Source organism: Syngnathus floridae, unplaced genomic scaffold, assembly GCF_059516105.1.
Source record: "Syngnathus floridae isolate MCC-2025c unplaced genomic scaffold, RoL_Sflo_1.0 HiC_scaffold_34, whole genome shotgun sequence".
Taxonomy (NCBI): Eukaryota; Metazoa; Chordata; class Actinopteri; order Syngnathiformes; family Syngnathidae; genus Syngnathus; species Syngnathus floridae.
The window spans coordinates 268,469-275,066 of NW_028284063.1; the positions used below are offsets into that span (position 1 = coordinate 268,469).

Below are 6,598 nucleotides of genomic sequence, written 5' to 3' on the forward strand. Positions count from 1 at the left end.
CTGCCTCCCTGCCTGCCTCCCTCCCTCCCAGTTTTCCCGATGTAGATTAGACATGCGTGTGCCATGACTGTGTCAGCCTACATCAACAAATGCACCGAGGACGTCAGCACCACTAAGAATATCATCACCCGGGGCAACCAACGACCCTGGATGACTGAGGAGGTACGTCAAACGCTACGAGCGCGGAACTCTGCCTTCAAGTCTGGCGACAAGGAGACACTGAGGACAGCGAGAGCCAACTTGAACCGTGCCATCAGGATAGCGAAGCGAGACCGCAGTCGAAAATTTCAGGATCGTTTCCACGACGTCAAAAACATCAGGAGTATGTGGCAAGGCATACGGGCGATTACAGACTACAACTCACCCTCCCCCCCCCCGGTGGGTGTAGTTGATGCTGACTTTCTAAATGGTCTAAATAACTTCTTTGGGAGGTTCGAGGCACTAAACGGCACTCCAGCAGTTAAAACTGTCCCCCATCAGGAAGAGGAGGTACTCTGCCTTGACTCCGCCGATGTGTTGAAGACCCTGAGGAGAGTCAACCCCTGTAAGGCCCCTGGCCCCGACAACATTCCTGGGCGTGTGTTCAGGGAATGTGCAAGTCATCTGGCTGGGGTCATCACAGACATTTTTAACACCTCGCTGGGCCAAGCCACAGTGCCGGCGTGCTTTAAGACTGCCTCCATCATTCCGGTGCCGAAGAAACCTCAAATCACCTCATTTAATGATTACCGGCCTGTTGCACTGACTCCGGTTATGATGAAGTGCTTCGAAAGGCTGCTTAAAGGTCACATCGTTTCCAGACTCCCCCTATTATTTGACCCGTTCCAGTTTGCCGACCGGCAAAACCGCTCCACTCAGGACGCCATCTCCTCCGTTCTTCACCTGAGCCTGGCTCACCTGGAGGAGAAGAACACCCATGTGCGGAGGCTGTTCCTGGACTTCAGCTCAGCGTTTAACACCATCATCCCACAGCATCTGGTAGGAAAATTGGAACACCTGGGCTTCAACACCCCCCTTCGCAACTGGCTGCTAGACTTCCTCACCAACAGACCTCAGTCAGTCCGGGTCGGACAGAACACCTCTGATGTCATCACCCTCAGCACAGGCTCCCTTCAGGGCTGCGTCCTGAGCCCCCTGCTGTGCACCCTGATGACACACGACTGCGTCCTCAGGTTCACCACCAATCACATCGTGAAGTCAGCAGACGACACAACGGTGGTGGGGCTCATCAGAGACAACAACGACCTGGACTACAGAGAGGAGGTGGAGCAGCTGGTGGGCTGGTGCAGAGAAAACAGCCTGATCCTGAATGAGGAGAAGATGAAGGAGATCATCGTCGACTTCAGGAAAAAACAGCCTCACCACGCTCCACTGATCATCAACAGCTCAGCTGTGGAGGTGGTCAGCACCACCAAATTCCTGGGGGTCCACATCACAGAAGACCTCACCTGGACTATGAACACTACGGCACTGGTCAAGAGGGCACAGAAGCGCTTGTACTTCCTGCGGAGGATGAGGAGAGCCCACCTGCCCCCACCCATCATGAGGACGTTCTACAGGAGCACCATAGAGAGCATTCTGACAAGCTGTCTCTCTGTGTGGTGTGGAGGCTGCACCGCCTCCGATTGGAAGAACGTGAGGAGAGTGGTGAGGACAGCAGAGAGGATCATAGGGGCTCCTCTTCCCTCCATTCAGGACATTTCATCTCAGCGCTGCATGTCCCGTGCCCGTAACATCATCAATGACCCATCACACCCCCACCATGGACTGTTCTCCCTGCTGCCCTCTGGGAAGAGGTTTGCAGCATCCGCTGCAGGTCCACCAGGTTCTGCAACAGCTTTTTCCCTGCTGTCATCAGACTGTTGAACACTAGAACTGTTGAGCTCTAAACTGAACTCTGCATCACACATTCACAGAACTGTACTTTATGACACTACGGACCTCTATCTTGCACTATCTCGCACTACCAACTTTACTGAACTTGTATAAACCCTTTAAATAGAAGTTTAATACATGGTTTAGCATTCCTCTGCACACTCTTGAATACTGTTTTGCCTACTTGCACTATTGCATAATTATCACTGCTGCACTTTATACTTATTTTTAATATATATATATATATATATATAGTATATATGTATATATATATATTTTCATAGGATATGTTACTTCTATTCAACTGCAATATCACTACTTTGTTGTAAGACGTATGCAACGGAATTTCGTTTTGTATGCACCATGTGCAGACAAGATGACAATAAAGTTTGTCTAAGTCTAAGTCATGTCAGGTCAGCTGTCTGGAGAGAGAGAGAAGTCAGGACCTGCGGGCGGAGCACCACCGTGCCACCGCCGCCATGACGGAACTCAAAAGCAAACTCCATGAGGAGAAGCAGAAAGAGTTAGCCATTACCAGGGAGACATTACTGCGGCAGCATGAAATGGAGCTGATGAGAGTGATCAAAATCAAAGATGGAGAGATCCAGCGACTGAATGCCTTGGTCCTCAGCCTGAGGGACGGCTCCATGGACAAGGTGATCCGCTCTATCCGTGTCTGACTATCCGCACGCCACGTCGGGCTTCGATGCGGCCGCTACCGTATTGTGTAGCTTGTCCCCAGTAAGCGTCGCGGCGCTCCGTTGCGGTCTCAACGGCCCGGTGTGGCGCAATGTCTGCTCAGGTGAGGAGGGGGGGCGCTTTGCTGGCGGAGGTGGAGGAGACGCGGCGGTGTCGGGAGACCGAGCGGTGTCGCCTCCACCAGGAGCGCGGAAGAAGCCCTGGCAGCGGCCCAGCAGGCCTGGCAGTCCCGAGCGGCCGAGCTCCGATCGGCTCATCACCAGCATCGGGAGGAGCTGAGCCGAACCAAGAGAGACTGCGAGAGGGAGATCCGCCGACTGGTAGGACTGATCAGATGCGCGGTGCGTGGCTATGTTCCCAATTTCGTTGTATACCTGCAGTGCAATGACACCTAAGGCATTCTATTCTATTTCACAAGAAGAAAATGTCCGGTTGCTCGCTTCGCTTTTGTCACAGCAAAGGTGTTCTAGTCGATTCAAGAAAAAAATTGGCCGGTTGCTCTCTTTGTTTTTGTCACAATTCTGGCAAATGAGTTTGCCCGCCTGCCTGAGCGCTCCCCGTTTGTACATCCAGACGGATGAGATCAAGCTGAAAGACAGAGCGGTTAGTGTTTTGGATGAAGCCCTGGGGCCGGCCACGTCCACCGCCTTCAGCTGCAGACTCAGGCTGCCGAGCAGCAGATCGCTGCCCTGAGGGATTCCCAAAGGGCGGGCCTAAACTACCCTGGAAGTGGGGTCAACGCCGCTACTAGCAATCCTCTTCATTGCGTAAGCCACCTCATCACACACTTGCAGTACGCATGACTTAGTTCGTTGCTGGAGGAAGGTAGCACAAAAACAGTTTTGAACTTTGAACGAGTGCTTGTGTGTGTGTGTTGCGGGGCGTTTTCAGTCTCAGGAGGATCGGGACACGCGACGGTTTCATCTGAAAATCGCTGAGCTCAGCGCAGTCATCAGGAAACTGGAGGATGGAAACGCCCTGCTTTCTGAAGAGCGCAATGAACTGGTAATTTATTGACGGCACGCTTGAAGGTTTGCGCTACGTTTGATGCGCGCCATCCAGCGAGGCACCCATTGCGCTTGCTTATTAGTTGAGCGGCGCGGCGAGTCGGTTGCCTGGTAGATGTCTTTTATTGGGAGCCAAAGCCACGATTCCGTTCAAACCGATGCAAAAGGAATGGATGCGTTCTGGCCCGCGTGTTGTGCGTCTTTCACATCCCGCACTTCATGCTTGCAGCTAAAGCGACTGAGAGAAACAGAAAGCCAGTTTCTGCCACTCCTGTACAAAAACAAACGCCTGAGCAGGAAGAATGAAGAACTCTCGCTGGTGCTGTGTCGCCTTGAAAACAAAGTGCGCTTTGTCACCCAGGAGAACGAGGAGATGGCAAGCTTGGTAAGTCGACGCGGACAACGGCGGCGTGCCAACAGAGTCCACTGCATTTGTGTTCCACAGAGAAGGCCTAGTTCGCTCAATGACCTGGACCGCGGTTGCGGCCAGCAGGACGGTGAAATGGAGTTCCTTCAAGTTGTGGAGCAGCGGCACATCATCGACGACTTGTCCAAGGTCTTCAGGCAGGCGACTCGGTGCACGTACGGCAGCGCCGCGCTCGCTCGCTGTCGCCAGGAAACCTTTTCCGTCCAAAGCTTGGCCGGCGGCCGCCATCCAAAAAATTGGCCCCTTAAATTCCGACCTTTCAAGCAGGAGCATTGTGCGCACGCGTTTGAACACGCTTTAGACTTGTTTTGCCGTTTTCAGCAGCTCAAAGCTCCCGTTTTGTCAGCGCCTTTGCCACTCGCTGTGCGCTGAAAACGACGGACTTGCCCGGCTGCTCAGCCCGTCAACCATGAGCCGCGAGCGCGACGTCATTGTCCGTAGGCAGCTAGTGGCAAAATGCACCCTGTTAGAGTTGCGCTCGCTCCAACTTATTTTGCAAGAACCACACGGGAGACAAGTAAGTTCTTTTGGACACCTGCAGGTGGAGAGTCCATCCGTTGTACGAATGAAGTCTGACTCTCGGCTCCTGCACGAGCATTTTAATTAAGAGAAACAGGGTGGGTGTAAGAGTGGATTGAATAGAGGAAGCCCTTGACCTCTAGTCAAAACATAGCAAGGGGTGTTTTACAACTTTGTGTAGGAAGGGATAAGCGATAGGGATAAATAAGGGATAAATAATATTATTTATTACAGGTCGCAGTCAAAGTCAAAGCAATGATACGATAAAGATAATCTGGAAAACCCTGACACACCCTGTAGTTGTCACTTTTGGAAAAGACGAGCGTCCCTCCAATCATCGCCGGTGACGTGTTTTTCAGGCTCTGGAGACAGGAGCTCATGTCAGAAATGTCATTGTGAGTCGCGTTTGTTTCTGCGCCGGAGCCGTTCGTTCCCTTTGCATCCAAAGAATCTCAAAGGCGGATTATTTGTGTCGACAGGAGGGAGATTTGCTGCTACGATACCGACGTCGAGAATCTCTGAGGAGGAACAAAGCGTGAGGTCCTGCAAGGTGAGTCTGTTTGTTTGCGGCTGCTTGGTGTTGCGCAAGATGAAATGGCCTTTTTCTCGCTATCGTTCCTCTCGTCGATTCATCGTGAGGTGTCGCTTCAGTTTGTTCAGAGAGATGTTTGCTTCCGCGCCCGCAGGTCATCGAAACATTTTACGGCTACGACGAAGACGTGTTGGTGGACTCGGACGGATCGTCCTTGTCTTTTCACACCGACAGAACCCCCGACACGGAACCCGAAGAGGTAGCCCGCCATTTCTGCCAGCGTATTGGCACCAAACATTCCTCTTCAGCCTGGAATCGGACTCGTCTTTGCGTCGCGGGTGCTTTGTCGCCGGTCTGACTGATTCTGGTACTAGTGCTGTGTTGCATTGGTGTGTGCATGAAGAGGCGGAGCTTCGCTACCGCCAGCTGACGCAAGAATATCAAGCGCTGCAACGAGCCTCTGCTAGCCCAGACCAGCGAAGGGGACTACGACGCCGAGAAGGAGATCAAGGTGGCGCCCCTTCCCGCAACCCCCGGCCGGGTCGCAGCCTCCCCGTTCTCACCCAGCCTCGGGTGTTCTCTGGTCTGAAAGGAGGAGGAGGAGCCTCCCTCCTCCTCCTTTCAGACCAGAGAAAAGCTGATGGTAGAAATGGGTCACTATCAAAGCAGAGTAGCAGATCTGGAGTCAGCGCTGAAGCAACAAGGACAGGTAAGCTCATCAATGAGCACACCTTTTTCTCAGACAAAATAGCTACATTCTTCAGTCACTCATCCGTCTGGCATTACTGGACCAACCCCCCCCCCCCCCCGAACGTGGCTGGGAAAATGCGGAGAAAAGCAAATGTCATTTTCCAGTCAACCAAAGAATTTGTGGATGAAAATGACACAACATTCCAAAGCTGTCCACGCGTTTGTCTCTTCTAGAATGTCAAGTGGGTGGAGGAGAAGCAGCTGCTGCGTCAGAGCAATCAGCAGTTGGCCGAAAAGGTGACGGAAAGAAAGGCGCTGGGCGGAGTCGCTTGGCGTCACACCTGTCGGGAAGCCCCGCAGATGAGGTCTGACTGTCTTTTCAGGTCAGGCGGATGGAGGCGGAAGAAGCGCGTCTGAAAGAGCACATCCAGGATATCCGAGACCAAAACGAACTGCTTGAGTTCCGCATCCTGGAGCTGGAGGTGGGAAGACTCGCACAAGCGTGTTGAGGCCAGAGATGTGACGGACGGACGGACGGACGGACGGATGCATGCCTCTGCCTTTCAGGAGAGGGAGTGGCGCTCCCCCGTCTTGAAGTTTCTGCAAGTCCGTTTCCCAGACGGCCTCAGCCCTTTGCAGATCTACTGCGAGGCCGAGGGCGTGAGCGTAGGTAAGGCGTCCCTCGCAACCCTAACCTTAACCCGAGGTCCCAGAACACCTTACATTGCTCCTTGCGCCTTTCCCCCGGACATCGTCATCAGTGATCTGATGAAGAAGCTGGACATCCTGGGCTATAACGCCGTAAGTGTATGTCGAACTCCTTATGTTCGCACTCCACGAGACTCGGCG

General features: G+C 53.1%; 1 long non-coding RNA gene across 1 annotated transcript; it reads left to right on the forward strand.

The window, feature by feature from the left end:
- Positions 1-4,782: 4,782 nt before the first annotated feature.
- LOC148378592 (uncharacterized) lies at positions 4,783-5,557 on the forward strand. Its single transcript, XR_015855773.1, has 3 exons — positions 4,783-4,922; positions 5,007-5,077; positions 5,214-5,557. It is a non-coding gene; the product is annotated as an uncharacterized LOC148378592 (long non-coding RNA).
- The last annotated feature ends 1,041 nt before the right edge of the window (positions 5,558-6,598 follow it).